This window comes from Wyeomyia smithii, chromosome 2, assembly GCF_029784165.1.
Source record: "Wyeomyia smithii strain HCP4-BCI-WySm-NY-G18 chromosome 2, ASM2978416v1, whole genome shotgun sequence".
Classification (NCBI taxonomy): Eukaryota; Metazoa; Arthropoda; class Insecta; order Diptera; family Culicidae; genus Wyeomyia; species Wyeomyia smithii.
In genome coordinates this window covers 54,344,458-54,358,469 of record NC_073695.1, presented here as the reverse complement: position 1 = coordinate 54,358,469, position 14,012 = coordinate 54,344,458, and the positions used below count along the sequence as shown (strand labels likewise).

The window sequence follows — 14,012 nt, the reverse complement described above, 5'->3', positions numbered from 1 at the left end:
AAAGAAAAAGACTTGCGTGACTACGCGGAAATGATTGTAATTACTTCCCCAAACTGTGATTTTCAGAATTTGTAGTTGAACAGGCAGGTTCAAAAGCCACCCCTGGTTGACAGTTTAATTTGGAATTAAAGTGTGCATCTAGTTTTGAGTATTTTGAGCTCTCGAGAATCCCACCACTTAGAGAGTTGCGATTTTATTGATGTGACTTAATATCTGAAATGAGAATTTCCTCTCAAATATTTTTTTCCTATAGTTCTATACTACTGAGTCAAATCCAAATTATTTCAGCATTTCGCAGGTGACCAGTAATTTCAAATTGTCGGTTTTTCCCGATCAAAAATTAATGTTTTCCTGGTTTTATAACGCACAAAAAAACATGTTCAACATTGTTTATTCATGGTTTCATTCTAAAACTGGAAAAGGGGTAAATTACACTAAAGTCGCTTTTTACGCGGGGATACGTGCCGCGTAAATTCCGGAATCCGCGTAAAAAACCGCGTAAATTCCGGAATCCGCGAAAAAAGCCCGCGTAAATTCTGTAATTCGAATGAAAAGAAACCGAATTCCGCGCAAAGAAAAAATACCGCGTGAATTCTGGAATCCGCGTAAAAAACCGCGAAAAATCCGGAATCCGCGTAAAAAAGCCCGCGTAAAAAACGTGTAAAAAGCGACCTTGGTGTATTTCGGCCAATATCTTTTTGCTGCTGATGGTTTTTCTAGTTTTAATGGCTAAAGAATGCAACTAGGCCTATCGTGTGACTCTTGAACGAGATATTACATCAGATACAAAGAGCACACCCTGGGGCTTTTCGGAACCGCTGATATGTGTTTAATGTTTTCAGAATATTTTTACATCAATTTTTAGTTTTTTTAAAGCAGTTCTTCGAAATAATTTTCTAAATAAATTGTTGACCTAAAGTGATTTGCTATTTGTGACTTTCTAGTCTTTCTAATTAAGGTTTTCTGCTTTTTCTCTGCTTTCTCTGCTTCTGAGCTTCGGAAACGATAATTCTTTGAAATCATTTCTTGACATTTCAAGCCTTGAGAAATTTTGATAACTGTATTAAAGCTTTAATACGAATTTTAGGCTCAATTGGGGATTATTTTGAAAATATAATTAAAAAATTATTTCCACCAATTTAAATTATTTTTTAATATAATTGTGAATATTTTGAAATTTAATTTGGAATCTTTGTCAGCATTTCTTTTTCTAATTTCTCGGCAGACCGGCATATGGCAATTTTTAGCCTAATTTGCATTTTATTCTCATTTTGTGACTCATTTTCATCTCACCAAACTGAGTTTAGGCTTTGAAATGTTTTTACTTCAACATATTTTTCTTCCTTGTTTTCCGGTATCCTTTTTATAGTCATTTTTTACTGAGCACCTCGAAAAGGGATAATTTTTTTGCGTTTCCTGGATCTGGAAACTTGAATTTTTTTTAAAAATCAAATTTTTCAACTATTTATTTGGAATTCAAACGCATTTTTTTTGGTTACGAAAATATTTAAAGATCGTTTTTATTTTTTCTAGACTCACTTTTGGAAATTATTTTATATTGGTATTGTTAATCTTTATTACAATTTTATTGCTACTTTTAAACAGCTTTTGCCTACTCAATTAGAAGCTTGTTTTCTAATCTTTTAAGGTCGAAAAGCTTAAGATATTTTTATTATATTATTATAATATAAAGCAAAGCAAAATGCAAAGCCTTGGTGCTACATTCCGATTCGGAACTCGACCTTCTGTTTATTATACACAGACTTCGCAGCCAACTGTTAAGTATACAGAACAATTGCGGGGCTAACGCTACGATCCTACTGACACTAACAGTCTCTCCCGAGCCGAGACTCGAACCTACGACAACTGGCTTGTTAGGCCAGCATCATACCTCGAGACCAACTGGGAGGAGCATTATTATAATATATTATTACAATAAAAACTTTTGTTGCAAGGACCATTTTTGAAGATTATTTCTGATCTCAAATGAAATTCCAACCTTCGAAAATTTTTACGGAGATCTTGAACAAAATCTGAGCATAGTTATTATCTTTTCCTAGCTCTGAGAACGTTTCACGGCAATTATGAACTGACTTAAAAATGATTGCGTGCCTATCTGTCATTCAAAAAAGTTTGTTTTGGTTTCTAGTTGATTTTTGTTTTGTATCCAAGGCTAGGCAATTGTACCAATCACCGACGCTCGGAGAGGCGAGCGAATCACCCCGAAATCCAACTAACGACCCGTTGATCAACGAACCGGCGCCACCAAAATTTTTGCTTCAGATAATCTCCCTGTGTCGGTTTAAGGTTAATATATAAAGCCTGATAAGAATCATTCTTTGCTATTCTGACCTTCAAAATATTTTTTTAGCGATTTCAAGTCGTTGAAGGAGTTTGAGCTTCTGTGTATTATACACAGGTTTTGTAGCCAACCGTTTTTTTTTTTGTTAGGCTACTGACATACTGAGGCGTCAAATTAAGCGAAGCGTTGAGCGTTTGAGAAGCGGAATAAACAGAAGCGTTGAGTGAAGCTTCCTATGACATACTGGAGCGAGCGATGCAAATGCGTTGTGTTGTCATATTCCTAGATTCCAGCAGCGGTTTCGTTTAAAGGAAATATGAATTCTTCCATTGAAGATTTGTTTGCTGCTTCAAGCACAGTAAATCACGTTTTTAGTTAACATAGAGATTTTTTTATGAAGTAAAATAATATTTCTGAAGTCAGTTGCGCTACAGACGTAGTAAAAAATATAAGAAATTATTCTAAATTTTAAACCCGCTGACCCCAAGTAACGTTCAACTAGTTTATGATATCTGTTCAGTATGTTAGGCATGCAATATCAATCAAAAATACCAGTGTTATTTTCCTGACGACCTGAAAATTTTTCCCGATATTTTCTATATTTAAGACCAAAATAAAACGAATAAAAAGCACCTGGCGATATCAGGTTTAGTCTGAACATGGTATTACTGCACTAACATTTTTTATACATTTTGACATTTTGTTAACCGAAAATGTATTCTATTTGCTTTTTTTTTTCAATTACCAAACCAAAACAAAGCAAATGTAAAGCACTTTGCGATGAAGATTTTGTCTGAACAAGGTATTACCGCGTAAGTATACGCGCGTCAAAACACTACTCGTTCTGTTTCGCCGCCTCTACCGACGCGTCGTTGCCGCTTGAGTATGACCGGTTTGAGCGTTTCATATAGACGTTCGAAGAAGTAGCTCGGACGCTTTTGCGACGCTTCTTGCTTCGCTTCATTTGACGCCTCAGTATGTCAGTAGCCTTAGGGAATCGTTGTCCATTGAAGTGAACTTTTGTAATATATCCCAGTCAATTGCTATACGTGTCCCCTTGCAAAATACAATGACCACTACTGTTGAGTGATCAGGTACCTACACCGACACGCTCCCAGTCAGGTAAAATATGGTTTATGAAGCCAATCACCTTCCCAGGATTCAAAGACCAAATCTCTTTGGGCTGTAAACAGCCGCTGCCAAGAAACCTTGATCTGCGTTTAAATAAGGCACCACAACTGCACAGCAGATGTTCCGATGTCTCGCTTTCCATATTACAAAATCGACAGATATCATCTTTTGTTGAGCTCTAGGAGCTTTTTCGGATTAATCTCGTTTGGTGTTATAAATCTTCTAGATTGGGAACACTTTTTGACATCCAACCAATTGGTTATCACATTTTGTTCCTCCCAGCGTTTAAACTCCATTTTCACTGCACAGTTTGATATACCACAGAAAGGTTCTGGACCGATGAACTGTGAATTAGATCCTTGTTTTGCAAGTTCGTCTGCCTTTTCATTCCCACCAATGCCACAATGTCCTGGAACCCAATATAAATTTACTGAGTTTGTTTGACATAGCTGTCGCAATGTGAGAATACATTCCCAGACAATCTTGGATATACATTTATAAGCATCAAGTGCTTTCAGCGCTGCTTGACTGTCAGAGAAAATACAAATATTTGCATGTTTGTATTTTATAGCCAGACACCTATTCGCACATTCAAAGATTGCAAAAATCTCTGCTTGAAACACTGTTGGCCAGTGTCCCATTGCCACTAAAACATTATTTCCAGGGCCGAAGATTCCTGCACCAGTTTCTTTTACCTATATTTGAGCCATCTGTGAAAAATATCGTTGAACCGGGACGGACATCAGGAACTCCGACTTCCCAGTCAGTACGCGACGTTTTGCATACCTTGTAGAGAATATCATGGCCCTCTTTTAAAAAAATTCAGTATTGTTAGGTGACCCACAAGAACACCTGACAAGATAGATTTGTTCTTTTGAGCCTCAAGGGACTCTTTTCTGCTTCTAGTTGCACGTATTCGTACAACGGCAGCAGATGAAGAATTGCATCAAGAGCTTTTGATGGGGTGCTCATTGCTCCTGTTATAGCAATGCACGCAAGTCGTTGAATTTTATCTAGCTTTGTTCTAGTGGTGGACTTTTTGGTTTTTGGCCACCACACTAACGCAACGTAGGTCAGTTTTGGACGTATAATAGATGTGAATGTGGATATTCACCCTTTTCTTCCAACGGTTTTGGAGCACAACCATAATGCCTTGTTGATTGCATAGTCAAGATGTGCATTCCAGTTTAGCCTGGCATCAAGAATACCTCCCAAGTATTTAACCTGTTCACTGAATGGAATTTCTACTCCTCTAAGCTTGAGTTATAGATTGAATTTCCTCTTTCTAGTGAAAGGTAGGATTACAGCTTTTGTCGGATTAATTCTGAGACCCTCTTTTATACACTAAGACTGGGTATACTTCAGAGCCTCCTGCATTCTTTCCGAAACTATTTCGTCGAACTTTCCTTTTACCAAGATGATTATGTCATCTGCAAAGCCAACAACTTCGAAACCTTTTGCTCCTAAGCTTTTGAGAGGATCGTTCACCATCAAAGACCACATAAGTGGCGAAAGAACACTTCTATGCGGACATCCTTTCGTTGCCCTTACCGTGATAGACGAGCCTCCCAACTCAGAAGTGATTTCTCTTTTTGCTACAATACTCGTGTGAAATCCTTTTTTACTCATTGCACTAGACATTGAAGAACAGGACGCATTATCAAAAGCACCTTCAATATCCAAGCAAGAGCACAGAGCAATTTCTTTAGCTGAAAGTGACTTAAAACCAACCGTTAGTGTACAGAATAATTGCGGACTAACGCTACGATTCTGAAGGGTGTTACGGTCAAAATTTGGTCAACTTCAATTTGCCATATTATTTTTATCGTCTAGATCCATCATTTTCAAGATGTGTGTAATGCCTTATGTTTGATTTTGACATTTGCTCCTCGGTCGTGAAAATGGTGTCGAAGCGAGAGGCAAAAAATTTGGTCGCGCATCGCGAAAACTTGAACTACTCGCAAATTGACAAAATTGTTGAATGTGGCCAAATCAATTGTCACCAACGTAATAAAAGTGATTGGAGAACATTTGTCGACTGCCAGGAAGACAGGATCGGGGGCAAATCGAAATCCGAAGGCCGCAAAAACGACGACAAAAGTGGCCAGTAGTTTCAAGCGGAATATTATACGGTAATTGGAAGAGGGAATTTTTAAATACATTGAGTTGTCGAAGTTTGCGAAGAAATGTCTCGTGTGATAGGCCAATAGGCACCACAGTTGTTCCTTTTGTTTTGGCTAGTTTTAGCACCTTGCCATTACGGGAAAAAGGCCAAGGAGTGGTATGCTGCGAACAAATCCGGATACACATATTTTTGTTTGACCTTTTTTCGACCGTAATACCCTTCATTGACTAACTTATACCAGCAAGACCAACTGGACAGTTTCTGCAACCTTTTAGTGTTAGTGAGATAGCAGAAAATGTATATCACGTTGAACTTATAACATGCAGTAAACCAAAATAATGTTTAAGTCGAACATCCAAATTTCCCGGTTTGGTATTGAAATTCCCGGTTTCTTGGTTCATTTTCAAATTCCCGGTTTTCCCGGTTTGCTGGTCACCCTGATTGCGACAAAATTAGGATTTTCTATGTTTTTTCACCCAATCAAGAATTGTGATTGGTGTTACAGAGAAGACAATGCATTCATGGTCGATTTATCCGTTAAGATGTGTATTAGCCAAAATTGAGAATCGGTTGAAGTTATCACGACATTTGAGACGACCTAATAGGGTAATCGCTCCATTATTCATCTCAACAGCTTGGTGCACCTATATTCATCTTATTTCTCTCATTTGTCCAATTTACCGTCAAATTCCTACAAACTTTTGAAAGTAAATATATTTGCTTCCCGATTTTCTCAAGTGGCTGAAAGTTTAACGTTGAAAATATGGTTAAATTTGACGATAAATTGATCAAAAAGGCGTGATGAGATGAATATAGGTACTGAGATGAATATAGAAGCAGTTACCCTAATTAATGAGTGTCACGGAAAGTTTGCGGTTTGTCACCAATTGGCAAATGTGATAGAATATTTAGAGAATTTTTTCCCTCTAAGAAATGATAATTGTATTCTGCAGTTCGTCGAAATTTGTGACAATATTCCTGAGAGTATGTTTTGATGCTTGGGTTCAGAATTTCAGGAACCTCGTGATGATGATGCCAATACATAATTTTTTTAAAATGTGTTCTTGAGTTTAGGAGCACTACAAAACCGAAAATTTGATTGTACTATTTGCCCATCTCATGTCATTCAATCGTTTTGTTATCGGTAGTTTCAGCTCAAAATGCAGAAAAAATGAAATATTTTAGTCAACTTTAATTTTTTTTAATTATTAAAAAAAAAAAGAATAAAAATTACACATTCGTTCGATATGATTCAGGCTACCATTTATAGAAAAATCACTGAAAGTAAGGAGTCAAAACCCATTGTAAGTGTGAAATCAGCTGCCATACGAGCAAAATTTATCTCGCATAGGATTTGTCACAAAAATAAAAATTGATCAAAATATGACCTCGTGGTTTAGGAACGGCCCCATATACTCATCGTAATACTCATCAAAATTAGCCGGAATTTAAAAATTACGTTTTTGTGTTCAAAACAGAGTTAAATTTATTCGGCAGGTTTAGGCACTATTTACACAACAAAATACGCGTTTTCATGCAGAAATAATATCAAATTCGGGCTCATCGTCCTAAAATTATATGAAATACCATGTATTTTCCTTGATTACATTTTTGCTTGGCCCACTGTGCATTTGCCAAATATTACAACTTTCTAGGAAGTAAAATCGCAGGATGAGTTAAGATTAAAATACGAAGAATTGCATTCACACTAGCGTCACGTAGTGATGGAATTACGCACTGAACTGTTTACCATCGGTAAGCCCTTTTCCATCTAGAAAAGTTTGCCGGAGATCGCAACTTTTTAGATCGTTACGATCCCGAGATATATCTGTCAGTTCCAGGTGATACTAAACTTTTCAGGGGCGCATTTTTGAGGTAATTAATAAAACTAAAACATTGAAATGAAATGAGTATTTATTTTATTTTTATAATAAATTGACGATGAAACATTTTAAAATATATTTTTTGCAGAAGAAAAATGTAGGTCGTCTATTCATAGTACAACAATCCCCTAATATAAGGTGCAAAAAGCAACATGCATAAAGCGGCAGAAATTTTAAATGACTTACGGGGTGAGACAGACAGCCGACATCGCAAACAGTTTAGTTTTTGCTATTTCCATCTGACACAACAGCACTTTCATTAAAAAGTACCCTAAACTCAAAAAACATTACTCATGACTGTCGCTATAAATATACTTTTTTTAAATTTCGATCATAAATTGTGTACCCATCATTGCGTCTGTCAGTATCCGTCCGTCTCTAACATAATAAAATTCTATCCACAGGGCTAAGAGTAGTTTATCAATCAGGAATCGGTGAAAAGAATTATGTGATTTTTCTGGCTCCTACCTAATCGCTGAAGTTAAACTATATTACTTGACTGTTTGATTTGAATATTTTTTAACTAATTTCAATATTTTTTAAATAATTTCAAGCAGACGATTTCTCACCCTACCACAAAAGAAAAGTGGTCTAGTTCCTGTAGCAATACCATTCTCCAAGTTATCAAGAAACACTTCTTTCCGGTTTCTTAGATTTGCTCACGTTGCAATATACCAGCCCGGGTGGAAAGGCGGACGCGAAAGGAACTGTGTGATTATATACGATGACACATTATTGATTTTTGTTTCCGTTCCTTTCCTTCACCAATCACACGTCGTAATAGCTCTGTTTGTTTCAATGGAATGGTTCGGAACAGAAGAAAAATAAAAATCTTCTTGAAATCTTGAGAACCACCGAACCTTAGACGCATCTGAATATCTGAAAATCTTCCAGCACTTCTTCGGATGCAGTTTCCAACCCGTGAAAGACGGTTCAACTTCGGTCAGCGGTAACCTATGGGTGGTTCAGATGACTCAAATTATGTATACAGGTTCCATTTGTAGATGTGTAGTAGCATTTTTTTCTACTCTGGCAATCTTCCTCAGCCCGATACTGCTCTTGTCTCATTCGATCGAGAGAGCCAGAGAATATGTACGTGAAAAGTCACACAAACACTACCGAGATTCACCCGGTCTTGCAAGTAACGAGATCAAACCAGTGCTCACAGATCTGCAATCTTGAACATGCTTTTTCATTCTGTCCCACCAAGGTATCACACTACACTAAACCGGAAGCATCTTACACCAGAAATGTATGCGTTATCAGTAAGTGCCGCATGATTACCGCAACTGTTAATCAGGTGGTTCGTGGCCCAAGCGACAGTCATTGTTTGTGTCTGGACCAAACCAGCATGCACTGTACGCAATAAACTGTATCGGAACAGTCGGTCATCGTTGCTCTCACACACTCACGGTACGTACGGCTCCACTGGCATTCGACTCCCTGCGAAATTCTCTTCCGAAATTTCTTACTGCTGCCGCTCCCAAAATTTTCACACAAGCCACTAAGAAACTAGACTTCTTACTTTCGTGAAATTTTCCGATTTTCGGCCGTGTCACTAACAAACCTCACCGCTCCCAACCGAAGTGTGCACACAACAATCCGTTAGGCACAGAAATGCACTCACTATTGTCCATTGTGCAGTGGCAAACAATAATATCCTGGCAGGTCGTCTGAAGCAGCCATCACTCATCCTGGAACACCGACGGTTCAAGCGAAAGAGAGCAAGAGCTTCGCAAGGGTGACCATTCGCGAGCGCAAGAGCGTCACGTTGGCTAGACTCTGTACGTGATGGCAACACGGAGAGAGTGAGAGAATGCAGCGCACAGACAGCCGGAGCCGGAGAGAACAGACCGTGTGGATCCCAACCGTGAATATGTAGTGCTTCATTCTGAAGTTTTATCTGAGCCAAATTGTCTTCCCGTCACCGTTCGTGCGTACACATAGTATACACACACGGCTTTGCGGTGCACGGTGGCACAGTGGTAGAAATGAAGTCTTTTCGTGTTTTTGATTTGTTATATTTTTTCATAAACCTTCGATTATTCATAATCGTATCCAGTCTCCATTCATACTGATTACTGGTTTTGTTTTGAAAATGTTTGGTAAACTCAGGCGACCTACAAGTTTTGGGCGTATAATCGATGTGAATATCCACATCACCATTATTGGTCTCAAGCCCCACTTCCTTCCAACGATTTTGGAGCACAATCATAATGCACTGACATCCCTGTTGATTGCATAGTCAAGATGTGCATTCCAGTTCAGCTTGGTAACAAGAATAACTCCTGAGAATTTAACCTGAAGAGAATTTCTACTTTCCCAAGTTTGAAGATTTTCAGATTGAAGTTCCTTTTTCCTAGTGACAGGTACGATTACAGCTTTCATCGGATCGATGCGGAGACCCTGCCTTTATACACCTGGACTGGGTATAATTTGCTCTTACCAAGATGACTGTGTCATCCGCAAAGCTTTCAGCCTCGAAACCTTTTACTTCTAAGAAGATCGTTTTCCGCCAAAGACCGCAAAAGTGGAGAAATAATAGACGTGCCCTCAATTCAGAAGAGATTTCTCTTTTTTCAAAAATTTTTCTTGTAAGATTTGGACCGCTGCGACCATTATTTTAAGCTTTTGTGGCATCCCTCTTCTTCAGTCTAGGTACTCGTGGTAGACATATCACTATTGATGGAAGTGATCGTCGTTGTCGTATTGCACCCTTTCTCTCAATTTGGCACTGAATTTCGTATGAAATGTATTACCTCATTAGAATTTGCAGACCAGACCTCGAAAGGTTCCAAAGGCTCTTATTCTGCGCTGTATTAGTGCATTGCAGTAACAGAGCAAATGTTCTGCGATTTCACATTTGAACCCGCAGAGACGACAAATTTCGTCATTTGACTGACCAATTTGTTTTAGGTGATGCTTATTTGGACAGTGTCGAGTCCAGTTATTATGCTTTTTATTTGAACTAAGCAATTTTTGGCTTTTCTTCACGCTTCGTTTTATAAAGCGTTTCGACTGGCGTAGCCCTGCTGAGCATTAGACTGGGACACGGTTATATGGGAAAAAAGAGATGGTGTTATTTTTTCGCTCCCATGCACTTTTCGTGTTCCTTATGGGTCCTATAACAACCGTGTAACTTTTCAGATCGATCGGCGAAACTATATTTTTGCACCCGATTTTTAAAGTTTCCATAAGATTTTATATGGGAAAATTCACTTTTTCAAAACTTATTCTCTAGAGATGTCCAGTTGGCTCTTAAAAATATATCGATACATGATATTTGTAGGAAATTTTTCTGAGAAGAACTCTTCTGAAGCCCATGAAGCGCTACGATGCTTATAGAAAAAGTTATTAACCCCAAACTGATTGAATGTCTGACGAATGGCTCACCATTTAATTTTTCCAGCAACACTGCTACAGCATGCTGCTATTGCACACTTGCTTAAGAATGAGAAATAATTTCGCGTGGAAGTAATTTTTGCTCATAGTGTCTTCGGCGAGGCCTCCTAGATACATTTTACACGATTTCATTTCTTATCACATGATTGAATTCGCAACAGTAGCATGCTGCAGCAGTATTGCTAGTAAAATTCAATAGTGAGCCGTTCGTCAGACATTCAATCAGTTTGGGGTGAATAACTTTTTCTACAAGCATCGTAGCGCCTTACGGTCTTCAGAAGAGCTTTTTCCAGGAAAATTTCCTAAAAATATCATGTATCGATATATTTTTAGGAGCCAACTGGACATCTCTAGAGAATAAGTTTTGAAAAAGTGGATTTTCTAATATAAAATCGTATGGAAACTTTAAAAATCGGGCGCAAAAATATAGTTTCACCGATCGATCTGAAAAGTTACACGGTTATTATAGGACCCATAAGGAACATGAAAAGTGCATGGGAGCTAGAACTTATTTTTTGTCCCTCCCTACTGAGCATATCCAGCTCTCTTGTATTGTCCTATGTTCCCAGGTTTTCAAGTCTACTTAAAAGGCACTTGATGACACCCCACAGAACGATTCCGGGCCAATAAAATCGGTACATGACCCCTGTCTAGCTAACGTATCGGCTTTTTCACTGCCTTCCTCATACTTGGGTTCTTTCTGCCAGTTATTTCAGTGAAAGGATACACTCCCATACTAGCCTGATAAAATTGAAGGCTTTTAGTGTGTTAGGTGCTGCTTGGATATCAGAAAAACTGCATATGATACCATGCCTGTATTTCCTAGCCAAACAGACTTGTGCACATTCATGAATTGATGTCCCTTAAGCTGGAAGTACAAAGTCAGCAGAACAAAAAGTTAATAGCATGAAAATTTAGTGCTCATTCGATGCTCATTTAATGCCATATCGCCGAATTTAATGCTCCATCATTTCTTTGAAAAATGCTCTTGTTTGCTAGCTTAAGAAAATAGCTAGCAGACAATATTCGAAAATAGCATTTTTAGTCACAAAACAATTCTATAACGGTCAAAAACATTTAATGCTCATTTAATGCTCTTGAAAAAACCTGATTTTCATGATAATTTTATTGGTTTTATATGAATTTTTCAAAAATATGATAATACATGAATGGCTTCAATTTATTCAAACATTTTCTTCTGAAAAGAATCAGAATCCTTTTGATACGATTAGATACCAATGAAATGCTTCCATATGCGAGCAGTTTCAATAACTTATGTGCATTTTTCATTGAATATATTTTTCTCAAAAATATTGTTCTGCTAGCTTAAGAAAAAAGTTAGCAGAACATTGGCCAGAAACAATTTTCAAGCAACAAACTGTTGTAGAATGGTCATAATAATTTAATGCTCATTAAATGCTCTTGAAAAACCTGATTTTCATGATAATTTTATTGATTTTGTATAAATTTTTCGAAAATATGATAAAAATATGATTTCCATCCTGATTTTCGATTTTTAGATCAATTCTTCAGTCCTGAAAAAGTCGGAAAGATCGTTTGTTTTTCGATTTGTTTTTTTATCTTTTAAAAAAAATATTTTTCAGCGTGCAGAACTTTTTTTATGCAATTTTAAGTGATTGTTAGGTATCATGTACCATTTCTAATGTTGTTTTATCGGCTTTTGAATGGTTGCGTGCGATTATGACATCATATGCCTCCATATAGTCCATTCCATTCCTGCCCATAATGCAACTGGTAATGCACTAGCAGTAATGAAATATTCGGAGTACAACCAGATCGAACCAAGCTCCAAAAACATGATTTCGTGTAATCGGTGTTTGATGTTTTAGGGATTTTTTGTTATTGGGGCTTATTACAGAAAACGAGGCGAGCGGCGGGTCTCGCCTGACCAATTTTGATATTGCAGATGGCTGGATTCCGGACAAGTAGCTGGTCTGCGAAACTGTTCGACTCAGCTGTAACCAAACATGTTTCACTCGCATTTTCTAATACAACATTTTGCTCATCCGTCAGTGACTGGAGGCGAGGCGAGTTGCTCAAAAATCTGTAACTTGGACCAAAAATGCCTCATTTGTGGAGACTCTTCTCACAAAAAGGCTACATGTCCTGTGGAAAAGAGTAAAAATTTACGCTGTGCGAATTTTAACGGCAACCATATGTCAAATTTTTATCAATGCCCAGTCCGTTTAGCAATTGTTAAGGCAATTCCTTTTCCTAATCAAAACAAAGTTCTCCAAGCTGTACCGCTGTACCGCCCAATTTTTCTACTCTTTTGCATACCCGTTTAACGTATGCACAGGTAACAGGTAGTTCGAATATTATTTCATCTTATGTAGGTAATTCGAAAATGACCGTTAATGTATTATCATATTTTTGAAAAATTTATACAAAATCAATAAAATTATCATGAAAATCTGGTTTTTTAAAGAGCATTAAATTATAAAGACCATTCTACAACAGTTTATTGCTTGAAAATGCTGTTTCTGGCCCATGTTCTGCTAACTTTTTTCTTAAGCTAGCAGAACAATATTTTTGAGAAAAATATATTCAATGAAAAATGCACATAAGTTATTGAAACTGCTCGCATATGGAAGCATTTCATTGGTATCTAATCGTATCAAAAGGATTCTGATTCTTTTCAGAAGAAAATGTTTGAATAAATTGAAGCCATTCATGTATTATCATATTTTTGAAAAATTCATATAAAATCAATAAAATTATCATGAAAATCAGGTCTTTTCAAGAGCATTAAATGAGCATTAAATGTTTTTGACCGTTATAGAACTATAACCGTTATAGACTAAAAATGCTGTTTTCGCATATTGTCTGCTAGCTATTTTCTTAAGCTAGCAAACAAGAGCATTTTTCAAAGAAATGATGGAGCATTAAATTCGGCGATATGGCATTAAATGAGCATCGAATGAGCACTAAATTTTCATGCTTTTAACTCTTTGTTCTGCTGACTTTGTACTTCCAGCTTAAGGGACATCATGAATTGCAAATATTTCGGCCTAAAACACTGTAGGCCAACGGCTCATTGGTATCGATATACTTATTCCTGGACCATTTATACCTGACCCCAGTTTCTGCCAATAGCATAGCTACCCAACCCAAGTATAGTTTAGAGCTAACTCCATTCTTACCGATA

General features: G+C 37.3%; 1 protein-coding gene across 7 annotated transcripts in view; it reads right to left on the bottom strand.

Moving 5' to 3' along the window:
- Nucleotides 1–14,012, bottom strand: part of LOC129725832 (guanine nucleotide-binding protein G(q) subunit alpha) — a 73,912-nt gene that overhangs the window by 55,817 nt on the left and 4,083 nt on the right. The window contains exon 1 of one of the 7 annotated variants that reach the window (XM_055682117.1): nucleotides 8,967–9,118. The exons of 3 other annotated variants lie outside the window; for them this stretch is intronic. The gene's annotated coding sequence lies outside the window, so the exon portion shown is untranslated. Of the gene's footprint in view, nucleotides 1–8,853; nucleotides 9,119–14,012 lie in introns of those variants that run through there. 3 more of the 7 variants (XM_055682125.1, XM_055682118.1, XM_055682120.1) reach the window with 3 other exon arrangements.